The sequence below is a fragment of the Panulirus ornatus genome, chromosome 45 (genome assembly GCF_036320965.1).
Source record: "Panulirus ornatus isolate Po-2019 chromosome 45, ASM3632096v1, whole genome shotgun sequence".
In the NCBI taxonomy this organism is placed as follows: Eukaryota; Metazoa; Arthropoda; class Malacostraca; order Decapoda; family Palinuridae; genus Panulirus; species Panulirus ornatus.
Window position 1 is genome coordinate 721,221 of NC_092268.1, and position 16,170 is coordinate 737,390.

At 37.3% G+C, this 16,170-nt stretch overlaps 3 protein-coding genes across 19 annotated transcripts in view; 1 reads left to right on the forward strand and 2 right to left on the reverse strand.

Moving 5' to 3' along the window:
- LOC139762964 (uncharacterized) overlaps positions 1 to 16,170 on the reverse strand; it is a 614,722-nt gene that overhangs the window by 431,254 nt on the left and 167,298 nt on the right. The window lies entirely within an intron of this gene.
- The window catches only part of LOC139762967 (uncharacterized), a 135,873-nt gene that overhangs the window by 105,167 nt on the left and 14,536 nt on the right, over positions 1 to 16,170 (forward strand). The window lies entirely within an intron of this gene.
- LOC139762968 (negative elongation factor D-like) overlaps positions 1 to 16,170 on the reverse strand; it is a 395,386-nt gene that overhangs the window by 67,362 nt on the left and 311,854 nt on the right. For 6 of the 8 annotated variants that reach the window (XM_071688388.1, XM_071688386.1, XM_071688384.1 and 3 more), the window contains 3 exons: positions 2,973 to 3,049; positions 2,666 to 2,754; positions 1 to 591 (listed from right to left, as the gene is read on the reverse strand). The exon at positions 1 to 591 is cut by the window's left edge and continues 262 nt beyond it. The exons of the other annotated variants lie outside the window; for them this stretch is intronic. The gene's annotated coding sequence lies outside the window, so the exon portion shown is untranslated. The remainder of the gene's footprint in view (positions 592 to 2,665; positions 2,755 to 2,972; positions 3,050 to 16,170) is intronic. 8 annotated transcript variants of the gene reach the window in all.

The following is a 16,170-nucleotide window of genomic DNA, read 5'->3' on the forward strand; positions in this document are numbered from 1 at the left end:
TTAGAAGTTAGTAAAGTTTTGGAACAGGATTAAGATGGTCATGACATATGGCAGGAGGCAGTTTATTTGAATTTCAATATATCAGTCAAGTAACATTAATGAAAGAGAGGAAGATTAAAGGTATTTCACTACAGAGTACAAGATAATATTTACTTTCATGTTTAATGAAAAATTGGCAAGCAAAGGTGAATGATACATGAGAGGAATGATATTATACTGAAAGATAAACAGGTTGAAATAAGAGATATTATATTGAAAGATAAACAGGTTGAAATAAGAGAACGGAATATGTGAATCCAGTAAACAGTTTACCACATTTTATTAAACATTATCAGAAGGATAAAGTAAATTATAGCAGGCACTAACCTCCTGCAGAAACCTGGCAATGGCTGCATTCCTCCTCCTAGCAGAGCGTATAGCTCTGTGAGCTTCAAGGGATCTCAGCAATTCAGTCTCCTTGTCTAGGACAGCAACCAGTGCTCTTCTACGCTGCTTTCCTTTTAGTGTTGCATTTCTCTGAGAAACTTGCTTTCTACGCCAGTTCTCTAGACGTGAGTACAGTTCTGTCATGGGTTCTGGTTGATGCCATGCCTGCCAGGATATATGTATTGTTAAGCAGCAATATTAATGTATATTTGTAGATAATGGTGGGCTTGGGGCAGAGAAGGTGTGTTGCTTAAGTTAGGCTATTCTTGAAGGATAGTTAGTTTATGGCATTTGTCCAATTTTCACAATTAAATCCTTTCATAATTCTTATCCTGCACTGTCATCTTTGACTCTGTTCTTGATTACATGGGGGAATCAAGTGCATACAACCTTTTGCATCACCGACAGCTACCTGCAGATCATGTCCAGTATGTTAAATAAAACCTTTCACATTAATAGAAGCACTTCATAATGATTTTACTTCTCATAGTTAGTTAGTTCATCAAGCTAGACTAGCATAACGATGTATGTCGCCACCCTCACATACAAAATACCTCTGTTGTGCATGATCTAGATAGAAGGGAAGGTTGGGTGGATTGTCTGTATCAGGATTGCCAGAAAGCATTTGACATTGTTCTACACAGAAAGCTTAGAAGCTGGATCGCTGGGTAACAATAAGGGGGAAACTTCTTAGATGCTGGATCAATGGGTAACAATAAAGGGGAAACTTCTTCTATGGATAGAAAACTACCGAAGTGAAAGGGAATAAAAGAGACATGTGAGAGGAGCCTTCTCAAAATGGGTTGAGGTTACCGGCAGAAAGTGATTGGTTCTCAGTGAATGTTGGTTTGTGGCAGGGGTGTGTGATGTCTCCATGGTTGTTTAATTTGTTTATGGATGGGGTTGTTAGGGAGGTGAATGCAAGAGTTTTGGAAAGAGGGGCAAGTATGAAGTCTGTTGTGGATGAGAGAGCTTGGGAAGTGAGTCAGTTGTTGTTCGCTGATGATACAGCGCTGGTGGCTGATTCATGCGAGAAACTGCAGAAGCTGGTGACTGAGTTTGGTAATGTGTGTGAAAGAAGAAAGTTAAGAGTAAATGTGAATAAGAGCAAGGTTATTAGGTACAGTAGGGTTGAGGGTCAAGTCAATTAGGAGGTAAGTTTGAATGGAGAAAAACTGGAGGAAGTAAAGTGTTTTAGATATCTGGGAGTGGATCTGGCAGCGGATGGAACCATGGAAGTGGAAGTGAATCATAGGGTGGGGGAGGGAGTGAAAATTCTGGGAGCCTTGAAGAATGTTTGGAAGTCGAGAACATTATCTCGGAAAGCAAAAATGGGTATGTTTGAAGGAATAGTGGTTCCAACAATGTTGTATGGTTGCGAGGCGTGGGCTATGGATAGAGTTGTGCACAGGAGGGTGGATATGCTGGAAATGGGATGTTTGAGGACAATGTATGGTGTGAGGTGGTTTGATCGAGTAAGTAATGTAAGGGTAAGAGAGATGTGTGGAAATAAAAAGAGCATGGTTGAGAGAGCAGAAGAGGGTGTTTTGAAATGGTTTGGGCACATGGAGAGAATGAGTGAGGAAAGATTGACCAAGAGGATATATGTGTCGGAGGTGGAGGGAACGAGGAGAAGTGGGAGACCAAATTGGAGGTGGAAAGATGGAGTGAAAAAGATTTTGAGTGATCGAGGCCTGAAAATGCAGGAGGGTGAAAGACGGGCAAGGAATAGAGTGAACTGGATCGATGTGGTATACCGGGGTTGACATGCTGTCAGTGGATTGAATCAGGGCATGTGAGGCGTCTGGGGTAAACCAGGGAAAGTTGTGGGGGGCCTGGATGTGGAAAGGGAGCTGTGGTTTTGGGCATTATTGCATGACAGCTAGAGACTGAGTGTGAACGAATGGGGCCTTTGCTGTCTTTTCCTAGTGGTACCTCGCACACATGAGGGGGGAGGGGAATGGTATTCCATGTGTGGCAAGGTGGCGATGGGAATGAATAAAGGCAGACAGTGTGAATTGTGTGCATGGGTATATATGTATGTCTGTGTGTATATATATATGTACATTGAGATGTATAGGTATGTATATTTGCGTGTGTGGACGTGTATGTATATACATGTGTATGGGGGTGGGTTGGGCCATTTCTTTCGTCTGTTTCCTTGCGCTACCTCGCAAACGCGGGAGACAGCGACAAAGCAAAATAAATAAATATATGGTAGTATGGTATAATAACTTACTTCAGAGCAGCCATTCCTATTAATTACAAACAACAGCAGGGACTTCTATTTTCTTGAATGATGCCTTCTCACTACATCATACAACAGGACTGTAAAAAATAATACATGAGAGGTTGACATAGGATACATGTGTCAATTCAGAAACTTCCATTACTAGTATATGCTTTCATGATTATCATAATACAACTATGCCTATCAGATCTTTAAATCTTACTTGATGCCGACCAGAAAGATATAAAACCATTCCTCTCCAAGGTATAGGTAATCATTTGGTAAATAAATGACAGTATGGTATATTAGTACTTACTAAACAGCAGCCATTCCTGTCAGTTATATACAACTGACTTGTGACCTTGAATGTTGACATCACATCATACAACAGGCCTGGAAAAAATAAAAATTCAGAAACAGATATTGTTGAAGAAAGGAAAAAACAAAATGCAAGTGTGTGGTGTGGTGTGTGGTGTGGTGCGTGTGTGTGTGTGTGTGGTGGGGAAGATGCAAAGAACTGCAGCTGCTTACGCAAAGAGTTGCAATAATTGTAGTCTACTACGATATTTTTATCCCTTGCTACTTCCTCAAACTAATTATCAGATATGTTACTATCCACTACAACATATGCTAAAATATGCATGCAATATTAGTAAAGTTAACAGTAACATATGCATAATACCATTTCTAAACCAATAAAACAAAGTTGTCAAGTCATGTCAGTCACTCTGTCAAATTGGGTCATGTCAAAAAATCACCAGACACGAAACATCCTCAGCACGTTATCAGGAACACTCGGAGAGGATATCTTCTAATGATCTCAATGATGGTTTGGAAGATCAAGTGGATGACCCTTGCGACTGCATTTGTCCTTCTGCTCCTGCAAAATGAAAGTGAATAGTCTCGTATTAAAAATCAACGTCATTTGTTAAATGCAGATATTCTCAACATTGCCAACGTAAGCAGTTTCTCCTTTAAAATCAATTATAATTCTTAATATATTTATCAACTAGTTACCACAAAACCAAAAATTCTGACATACCCGAGTACAAAAGAAAATTGGGTACACTTCCTAAACTGTACATAGGATAAGCAGATTAATTAACATGTTCTCTCTTCTGCATATGCTAGAAATTACATCTTCTGCAGCTCTGTATGCCAAACCACAAGCAACCTACTTCACTGTACAATAAATCAACTGCATATTTCCTTTAATAGAAATATGGGTGATAAATGAAACGTCTCATCCATACATCATTGGAATTACTGTAACTTAACCATTTTTACCCTCCCAGATAGTGAAATCTTATCCCATACATTCCTCGATGCTCCATTACCATTAACCAAAACCCCTTTCTGGCTCCTGTAGCTTCATAGCTGCACTATTTCCAGTAGCACGGAAATAATGGGGCTCCTTTGGAGTAACAAGTTCATCACTGAGAATGAAATTCTTTTGTCAACAGACTATTTAGTTTCGCCTAATGTCACTTGACAATCATAGTCAGGGCATAACTGATGGTTTAACAGCAAACTACACAATTATGAGAGATTAAATTCTTAAACCATTACCACAGGAGAAAGTAGCTTAATATTGAAAACGAAGTCATGAAGTACTTAAGTGGTAAATTACCTAATTTACTCGCTGTATATGCCTCAATCCATCAACATGGGTTTCAATGGGCACCTGAATAAAGTCCACCAATCAATCAATTCGCAAGAACAGGACTACTGTTGTTGTTTATATCAACCGACGCCATGTTGGATCTGATTTCCGCGATTGGTAAATAATTATGTAAAATAATCAATGTTAATGAGAAAAGATTTACGAGGTTTAAAACGATCCTAAGGGGCAGATAAATGTAAATTATAAAAATACTAAACTATTTGCTGACCAAGGCCACTAAAACTTTAGGTAAATTTATACCAAATGTACATCACATCCAATCACCCTCCATTTTCCCTGGCAAACATATCCCTTAATGCTTTATTTAATGGCTGTAAAACATTCTACAAATCATAACTTGCAGCAAGTAATTCTGTAAAAACTACACAATTATGGAATAAATGAAACATTCAAGCTGTTGGTCAAAGCTAACCTACACATTTAACTGTCAAAATAATGTTAAAGACCTCAGACCAACTTCCAATGCGCCACTATGTACCAAGACGAAATAACGTCACAATTCGCCATTAAGGACATTATTAATAGGTTTTCAAATCTGCCATAGTTTAATATATACATGAAACCGTCGATTAATGGCGTCAAATTTCAATTCCTCCCTATATTACGTAGGGAAATAATGCATATCATGAAACCCAAGAGAACTGGACAACTTACCCTCACGGAGCCGATGGTCAAAGAGGTTGCAAATGGTAAGGACTCTTTCTCGAAACCTCGGTATGGTGTGGATTCGAAGCGTCTTCGAACACAAACCTTCAAACGAATATTGAGTTTTTACCAAGTCTTTCTCGTTATTTCCACATAAACTCAATAAAATCTCCTCGAATATTAAGACAGAGAATATATATATAAAATGTAACAAGCTGATCCATCAGATAATGATAAAATAAACCCGAGATATTTGTGGAGTTCACTCACGGTTCAAAGCCGAGTTGAGCGGGGTGAAGCAATCCGAGTCGTTTTAATAGGTCGTAATGAGCGGTTCGGTTGTTTCATCTTTAACATACTCAAATTTTGGTTTGGACAACCGTGAAGCTACAATTTTTTACTTACTTTTACATACAAAAGCAGTCATTTTACCCGAATAAACATATTATAACGCAATCTTAACGTTAATTGAAAATTAAACAGCCACTTCAACAACTAGAATATGACATTGTCCAGTCTAAAGTAACAGGCGCGACATTCCTTTCATCTAGAGACATTTGCGAGTTCATGAACTTTCTCGTTGGGGAAGCCATGTTAGGTTTAGGTCATCTTGATGTCATCTAAGATATAGAGTTACGTTGCTTATGAAGCCATGTGAGCGAACTACAGTAACAAATTACACTAACGGAGATGTGCTCCATATTAATTCCTTCCTAATTATATCCTCTCTTATCTGCTTCAGAAAATACGTTCAAATCGGCTTCCATGTGTATTCAATGGACACATAAGTTATCGGTATTCTAATATCAGAGAAGAAAAGATATTTCACAAAGTAAACATTTTCACTTAATTTCCCTCTGATTGGTCTCATATTTCTCCTTTCTCGTTATTTCTCCTGCAGTTATTGGTGCTCATCTGAACAAAATGCTACTGTTCTGTCTTTTCTGTATCAAAAACAAACTAATTCTATCTATATACAATATAACATTTATGTCTCTTTCTCACTCTGCCTCTCCTTTTATCTATCTGCATGTATTGCTTAAATCAAATGTCTACTACAGTCAATAAAACAAAATTCCTTGTATTTCTTATGGACTAAATGTCTAAAAATGTAATAAATCAGTTACTAAAAGGCAAAATCAATTCTCATAAATTTGTCACATACAACTGTCAGTTTCATATGAGTGCAAACTGGTTCTTTAAGTCCAATGTGTTGCAATCCAATTCTGATTACGTAAACTATTAGGTACTCACTAGCTTATAATGACTTAATCATCGTGAAAAATCTTGATGATGCAAGAAATAACATGCCAATCTGGATTATATATATCTAATAAAACCTAGTATGTTTGAAGGTCAAGCACATGGAATCTGCAATATTACTCATACCAAAAAACGTACTGTTATGATTAACAATATTCCTAACACTAAAAAAAAACTACTGTTGTGGTGATGGTTCCATCCTACCTAGTAACTTTTTCCTCAATCATTAACTTAGTTACGTTTCTTTTTCCATGCCTAGTTGACCAGTGCTGACATATCTAATGTATCTGTCTATCTACATCTCTGACACCTGTTCCAACTGGAACTCCCTCAAGGAAGTGTTTGGCCATGGCAAGTCTCCAGAACTAGTGAACTCCAGCAATACTTCTTAGCCTTTTAATAACCTTGTTCTTATTCACATTTACTCTCAACTTTCTTCTTACACACACTTTACCAATCTCAGTCACCAGCTTCTGCAGTTTCTCACACGAATCAGCCACCAGCGCTGTATCATCAGCAAACAACAACTGACTCACTTCCCAAGCTCTCTCATCCACAACAGACTGCATACTTGCCCCTCTTTCCAAAACTCTTGCATTCACCTCCCTAACAACCCCATCCATAAACAAATTAAACAACCACGGAGACATCACACACCCCTGCAGCAAACCTACATTCACTGAGAACCAATCACTTTCCTCTCTTCCTACTCGTACACATGCCTTACATCCTCGATAAAAACTTTTCACTGCTTCTAGCAACTTGCCTCCCACACCATATATTCTTAATACCTTCCACAGAGCATCTCTATCAACTCTATCATATGCCTTCCCCAGATCCATAAGTGCTACATACAAATCCATTTGCTTTTCTAAGTATTTCTCACATACATTCTTCAAAGAAAACACCTGAACCACACATCCTTTACCACTTCTGAAACCACAATGCTTTTCCCCAATCTGATGCTCTGTACATGCCTTCACCCTCTCAATCAATAACTTCCCATATAATTTCCCAGGAATACTCAACAAATTTATATCTCTGTAATTTGAGCACTCACCTTTATCCCCTTTGCCTTTGTACAATGGCACTATGCAAGCATTCCACCAATCCTCAGGCACCTCACCATGAGTCATACATACATTAGCTATCCATACCAACCAGTCAGCAATACAGTCACCCCCTTTTTCAATAAATTCCACTGCAATACCATCCAAAACCACTGTCTTGCCGGCTTTCATCTTCCGCAAAGCTTCCACTACCTCTTCTCTGTTTACCAAATCATTCTCCCTAACCCTTTCACTTCGCACATGAACGTGGCCTTTTTTGGTCTGCTTAACTGGTGCTACCTCGCTGATGCAGGGGGTGGTGATGCTGTTTCCTGTGGGGTGGCATGGGTAATTGAAGAAAGCAAGCAAGTATTAATATGTAACTGTGTATATATAAGTGTGTATGTACATGTGCATGTATGGGTGTCTATGTATATATGTGTATATGAGTGGATGGGCCATTCTTCGGCTGTTTCCCGCATCAGTGGGAAACAGCAATTAAATATAACAAATAAATATATATAAATATCAATAATTAACACAGACTAAAAAGAGCTAGAAAATCAAAAAATAAAATATCAAAGCATAAAATAAATGAACTTGGAGAAACTAACAAACAGCCATGTCAAACATAACAATCCAAGACCAGAAATTATCACCCAGTGCACTGAAAGAGGTACATAAAAAAGAACATGGAAAAGCAACAAATTAAGTACAACAGCCACATCTATCTATCTACGTGTATATCTCTGATGTCCCTTCCTTTTGGAAACTCCCTCAAGGGGATGGCCATAGCATAACTCTCCATAACTGATGAACTCCAGAGCTACTGCTTACCTTTTACCGCCTCACCCTAATAGGCCACCCTAATATTCCTACCAACTACTACTACCTAACATCTCTGCCTGATCTTCCAGCCTACTACTTCTATGTAAAGCTCCCAGCTAATTCTATCTACTACTTCTACTTAATGTTTCTACCTACTACTTTCATCAACTGCTCTTACCACTTGCCAAGGGAGGGATAACGCACAGCATTCACTGCACAAAACCTTGAGTTACGAAGAACGAGTTGTAAGTTCAGGGTTGTCAAGGGTTATGTGTGACAGGAGAGATTGTATGTTGGTGGACAGAATGCAAGTAGCTACCTCCGACATAGGAGTGCAAGCTGACAACCACAGAAGTGGTGACCCACCACACAGTCACCCTAATATTCTTACCAACTACTACTACCTAACATCTCTGCCTGATCTTCCAGCCTACTACTTCAATGTAAAGCTCCCAGCTAATTCTATCTACTACTTCTACTTAATGTTTCTACCTACTACTTTCATCAACTGCTCTTACCACTTGCCAAGGGAGGGATAACGCACAGCATTCACTGCACAAAACCTTGAGTTACAAAGAACGAGTTGTGAGTTCAGGGTTGTCAAGGGTTATGTGTGACAGGAGAGATTGTATGTTGGTGGACAGAATGCCAGTAGCTACCTCCGACATAGGAGTGCAAGCTGACAACCACAGAAGTGGTGACCCACCACACAGTCACCACTAACCTTCCCAATACCTAGGTGCGTAGTACATACAATATAAATAACTCTCTGGTTAGTGGCTACCTTTCAACTACCTCCTAACACATATTCAAGGACATTAAAACAACACGTAAAAATCTCAACAAGGATAATTGATATCTTTTTATAAAAATAGATGCAGCAACACTTCACATCTACAAATATATGAAATCCTGTGATTATAACTTATAAAGGTAGTACACAGATTGGGCACAGTATACCAGTATGCTTCCATTCACATGAATAAGAATTCCTAACTCCTTATGCGCATTCTAAATACGTGGAAATTACTGTAGGATGTAGATTTCAGGCTTCACAGATAATATGGTACACATCCACAAGAATTAAAGCAATGTAATATGCTTTGAGTTAAGGACATTTTTCTAAGAGGTCACAGCACTGTTCTATGGTGCAATTCCATGGTCACTTAACATTTGAATGCTTGGTGTAACAACATCTTAAATCACTTCAAATATTTCATGAAAATATTTCATATTTCTATCCCTGGGGATAGGGGAGAAAGAATTCTTCCCACGTATTCCCTGCGTGTCGTAGAAGGCGACTAAAAGGGGAGGGAGCAGGGGGCTGGAAATCCTCCCCTCTTGTTTTTTTTAATTTTCCAAAAGAAAGAACAGAGAAGGGGGCCAGACAAGGATATTCCCTCAGAAGCCCAGTCCTCTGTTCTTAACGCTACCTTGCTAATGCAGGAAATGGCGAATAGTTTGAAAGAAAAGATTTCATATTTCATTTGTACCACTATAGAAAGACATTCAATGCACTTCAGAAATTTTTTTTCTATGTACCTCAATGCATTTCATACACACATAAATACACTCAAGCACTGGAACATTTGATATCAAAGGCTGGAGGATCACTTCTGATCTACTAATTAAGATGTTGCATATCTTTATCACTTGACAAGAAACAAAGAAACTTCTCGAGTTGGTATAACCATTATAAGGGCTAACACATAATACAACAAATACAAAACCAGTTCTTTCATGTCAATTCTAGACTGGGTGGATGGGTATATTACAATAAGAAACGCTGAACAGCACATAATACAAAGCTCATAAAGTTTAGAGAGTAACATCAAGCACATTATTTCTCTTACAAATTACATAAATGCAACAGTTGATATCAAACTTTTTACTAACTAATTTTAAAAACAATCTCTGCACTCGCAACTTCATTTTATAGGTCCTGTTTTAGTTAAACACAACATGGCATAGGTTAGAGTGCCTAGTATCAGTAATTGATGTGGCATTCTATGTAAAACTTATCTCTATAACTGAGGAAACAAATCAGAAATGTGTACGCTCATACAAATACTTACCTTGACATACCTAGGTGTTGTACATTTCTGATAAGAAAATCAAAAGTCAAGATCTTAATGTTTGGTGAGACTGAGCAATGTCAACACAAATGAAACTTAATGACATTCATGTTCACAGAGTTTATAAATGTATGTCGAGGGAGTAGTCTTATCTTAATGTTGGGCAAAATGTAATACGAGATAACTTGGTTTGCATACAGTTTTTATGTATTTAATGTTTTCTGTTCAGAAGGATCTAGCTATGTTGCCTAAACTGACTCATATTAAATTACAAATACTGAAACCCTTGACAGGTGACCTTAAACTAAAATGCCTGTGATATTTTGGTTCAGTACTAAATATGCACCACAAACATTACTGCTGTGATATTACCGTTACACAGATAGTAATATAAAAATAAATCTGATCATGAGAGCTTTTAATTCCTCAATAATCAGAAACACAAAAGTTTCAATGTCAATGTTCCATTAACTACAGCGGTAAAACTCACTTATGTTAACTTTGTGCCTTCTTGACATAACATTTCAGAATGGGAAAGAAAAACAGAGTTCCTGGAGTTATACAGGATGTGTGGATCAGGCACATTGTACAAATTCAACGAGTTGAAAGTTTATTTCTAAAAGTTTACGAACGATGCGACACCCTTGTTGGTTTCATAACTACCTTACTGGATAAAAACGTATCTACTTTTTAAATCGTACGAAGGTTACATTACTCACTTATTGTTGCTGCATACAGTAGATAATCTATAATCACTTCGTTATTATGGATGAAATATACAAGAAACGTGTTCCTCCATCACAACAAAACATTACGAGAGTCACGACGAACTTTTAATTACAGGTTGCGTTATATTTTATCTCATGGCTTTTGTATCTATTTTCAGTATTCATTTCAAACGAATCTCATAAATGCTGGTTTATAATTTACTGAAGGAAATATTTTCTATTAGATAGCATATACGAAACCTTATTTGCATAATTCATTATATAAATTGTCCTGAAAATATTCTACGTAAGTTGTATATAAACACCATCTCAGGACGCTCTCTGATAAATCAGATTAAAATCTAGAAATCTGAATTATCCTTCGGGCTGGTAACATGGCCCCTGTCACTAATTCAATTGTAATTACCTAGACATATTTAGGCTTTTTCATAAAAACTAGATATATTAATTCGGGTTTCGAAAGGGTTCTATATAAGATTAATCTTCTGATAGAAATTAAATCGACCGTGATGGCATTGCTTGCAATGCTGATTGGCTAACTCCATTTTTCTTTTGGCCAATTGGGTGCTTTGTTTATACAGGACGAAGGAGAACACGACTTATTTATTGCAACTATATCCAATGAAGGTGATAATCATGAGCAAATGTATGTAAGATGACCTAGGCTGATGAACAAAGTAGGGATTTTCTAAGCTTATGTAATACATAAATCAGAATTTGGCTTATATGAACGGTATTTATCAGTGAGGTGTTCGTGATTACTCTACTCATCATAGGAAAAAAAAGTGAGGAGACACCATTCAGGTGGCGGGAAACCAAGTGATGTTCCTCTCGTGTCACCGGAGCGAGCAGTTACCCTTTGGTTTCCCAATAGGTGAGATGTAGTGTGTGATATTGTAATTACCACTCTCGTTATAGATGATTAATGAGTTTTCTTAGATTAATGAGATGTCTTTAGATACGAGGACGGTGTATGTGATTGATGAGGAAAGAAAACAAATCTGTCCTACTTTGAACTGAGAAATACCTCGAAAATGATAGTTGGCTCGTTAGTGTACTGGGATGGTGTATGTGGGGCTCGGTCATGATGGAACTGGTATGTTGTCAAAGGCAGGACTGACATTTGGTCAGCATTACAATAACTCTTGTGTTCATGTGTTTACTAGTGTTATGGTGTTTCTTCAAGAGTTTTCTCGCGAGTTCAGTGAAAGATTCTTGGCTCATTCCGCACTGGTCATATACGAATGAAAATATTTATTTATGGATAAGATTTATTAGTGTCCAAGGAGAGTGTTGGCGCCACACGTATGAAAGTGGACTGCGAAAATAATGGAATGACGCATTTAATCCATTGTGGACACGTCAGTCTGTAAGATGCCTTATTGAATGTATAAGATCCCATTGTCAGTCTGTAAGATGCCTTATTGAATGTATAAGATCCCATTGTCAGTCTGTAAGATGCCTTATTCAATGTATAAGATCCCATTGTCAGTCTGTAAGATGCCTTATTCAATGTATAAGATCCCATTGTCAGTCTGTAAGATGCCTTATTGAATGTATAAGATCCCATTGTCAGTCTGTAAGATGCCTTATTGAATGTATAAGATCCCATTGTCAGTCTGTAAGATGCCTTATTGAATGTATAAGATCCCATTGTCAGTCTGTAAGATGCCTTAGTCAATATATAAGATCCCATTGTCAGTCTGTAAGATGCCTTATTGAATGTATAAGATCCCATTGTCAGTCTGTAAGATGCCTTATTGAATGTATAAGATCCCATTGTCAGTCTGTAAGATGCCTTATTGAATGTATAAGATCCCATTGTCAGTCTGTAAGATGCCTTATTGAATGTATAAGATCCCATTGTCAGTCTGTAAGATGCCTTATTGAATGTATAAGATCCCATTGTCAGTCTGTAAGATGCCTTATTGAATGTATAAGATCCCATTGTCAGTCTGTAAGATGCCTTATTGAATGTATAAGATCCCATTGTCAGTCTGTAAGATGCCTTATTGAATGTATAAGATCCCATTGTCAGTCTGTAAGATGCCTTATTGAATGTATAAGATCCCATTGTCAGTCTGTAAGATGCCTTATTGAATGTATAAGATCCCATTGTCAGTCTGTAAGATGCCTTATTGAATGTATAAGATCCCATTGTCAGTCTGTAAGATGCCTTATTGAATGTATAAGATCCCATTGTCAGTCTGTAAGATGCCTTATTGAATGTATAAGATCCCATTGTCAGTCTGTAAGATGCCTTATTGAATGTATAAGATCCCATTGTCAGTCTGTAAGATGCCTTATTGAATGTATAAGATCCCATTGTCAGTCTGTAAGATGCCTTATTGAATGTATAAGATCCCATTGTCAGTCTGTAAGATGCCTTATTCAATGTATAAGATCCCATTGTCAGTCTGTAAGATGCCTTATTCAATGTATAAGATCCCATTCTCAGTCTGTAAGATGCCTTATTCAATGTATAAGATCCCATTGTCAGTCTGTAAGATGCCTTATTCAATGTATAAGATCCCATTGTCAGTCTGTAAGATGCCTTATTCAATGTATAAGATCCCATTGTCAGTCTGTAAGATGCCTTATTCAATGTATAAGATCCCATTGTCAGTCTGTAAGATGCCTTATTGAATGTATAAGATCCCATTGTCAGTCTGTAAGATGCCTTATTCAATGTATAAGATCCCATTGTCAGTCTGTAAGATGCCTTATTCAATGTATAAGATCCCATTGTCAGTCTGTAAGATGCCTTATTGAATGTATAAGATCCCATTGTCAGTCTGTAAGATGCCTTATTCAATGTATAAGATCCCATTGTCAGTCTGTAAGATGCCTTATTCAATGTATAAGATCCCATTGTCAGTCTGTAAGATGCCTTATTGAATGTATAAGATCCATTGTCAGTCTGTAAGATGCCTTATTCAATGTATAAGATCCCATTGTCAGTCTGTAAGATGCCTTATTCAATGTATAAGATCCCATTGTCAGTCTGTAAGATGCCTTATTCAATGTATAAGATCCCATTGTCAGTCTGTAAGATGCCTTATTCAATGTATAAGATCCCATTGTCAGTCTGTAAGATGCCTTATTGAATGTATAAGATCCCATTGTCAGTCTGTAAGATGCCTTATTGAATGTATAAGATCCCATTGTCAGTCTGTAAGATGCCTTATTGAATGTATAAGATCCCATTGTCAGTCTGTAAGATGCCTTATTGAATGTATAAGATCCCATTGTCAGTCTGTAAGATGCCTTATTCAATGTATAAGATCCATTGTCAGTCTGTAAGATGCCTTATTGAATGTATAAGATCCCATTGTCAGTCTGTAAGATGCCTTATTGAATGTATAAGATCCCATTGTCAGTCTGTAAGATGCCTTATTGAATGTATAAGATCCCATTGTCAGTCTGTAAGATGCCTTATTCAATGTATAAGATCCCATTGTCAGTCTGTAAGATGCCTTATTCAATGTATAAGATCCCATTGTCAGTCTGTAAGATGCCTTATTCAATGTATAAGATCCCATTGTCAGTCTGTAAGATGCCTTATTGAATGTATAAGATCCCATTGTCAGTCTGTAAGATGCCTTATTGAATGTATAAGATCCCATTGTCAGTCTGTAAGATGCCTTATTCAATGTATAAGATCCCATTGTCAGTCTGTAAGATGCCTTATTGAATGTATAAGATCCCATTGTCAGTCTGTAAGATGCCTTATTGAATGTATAAGATCCCATTGTCAGTCTGTAAGATGCCTTATTGAATGTATAAGATCCCATTGTCAGTCTGTAAGATGCCTTATTGAATGTATAAGATCCCATTGTCAGTCTGTAAGATGCCTTATTGAATGTATAAGATCCCATTGTCAGTCTGTAAGATGCCTTATTGAATGTATAAGATCCCATTGTCAGTCTGTAAGATGCCTTATTGAATGTATAAGATCCCATTGTCAGTCTGTAAGATGCCTTATTCAATGTATAAGATCCCATTGTCAGTCTGTAAGATGCCTTATTCAATGTATAAGATCCCATTGTCAGTCTGTAAGATGCCTTATTCAATGTATAAGATCCCATTGTCAGTCTGTAAGATGCCTTATTCAATGTATAAGATCCCATTGTCAGTCTGTAAGATGCCTTATTGAATGTATAAGATCCCATTGTCAGTCTGTAAGATGCCTTATTCAATGTATAAGATCCCATTGTCAGTCTGTAAGATGCCTTATTGAATGTATAAGATCCCATTGTCAGTCAGTAAGATGCCTTATTGAATGTATAAGATCCCATTGTCAGTCTGTAAGATGCCTTATTCAATGTATAAGATCCCATTGTCAGTCTGTAAGATGCCTTATTCAATGTATAAGATCCCATTGTCAGTCTGTAAGATGCCTTATTCAATGTATAAGATCCCATTGTCAGTCTGTAAGATGCCTTATTGAATGTATAAGATCCCATTGTCAGTCTGTAAGATGCCTTATTGAATGTATAAGATCCCATTGTCAGTCTGTAAGATGCCTTATTGAATGTATAAGATCCCATTGTCAGTCTGTAAGATGCCTTATTGAATGTATAAGATCCCATTGTCAGTCTGTAAGATGCCTTATTGAATGTATAAGATCCCATTGTCAGTCTGTAAGATGCCTTATTGAATGTATAAGATCCCATTGTCAGTCTGTAAGATGCCTTATTGAATGTATAAGATCCCATTGTCAGTCTGTAAGATGCCTTATTGAATGTATAAGATCCCATTGTCAGTCTGTAAGATGCCTTATTGAATGTATAAGATCCCATTGTCAGTCTGTAAGATGCCTTATTCAATGTATAAGATCCCATTGTCAGTCTGTAAGATGCCTTATTGAATGTATAAGATCCCATTGTCAGTCTGTAAGATGCCTTATTGAATGTATAAGATCCCATTGTCAGTCTGTAAGATGCCTTATTGAATGTATAAGATCCCATTGTCAGTCTGTAAGATGCCTTATTGAATGTATAAGATCCCATTGTCAGTCTGTAAGATGCCTTATTCAATGTATAAGATCCCATTGTCAGTCTGTAAGATGCCTTATTGAATGTATAAGATCCCATTGTCAGTCTGTAAGATGCCTTATTGAATGTATAAGATCCCATTGTCAGTCTGTAAGATGCCTTATTGAATGTATAAGATCCCATTGTCAGTCTGTAAGATGCCTTATTGAATGTATAAGATCCCATTGTCAGTCTGTAAGATGCCT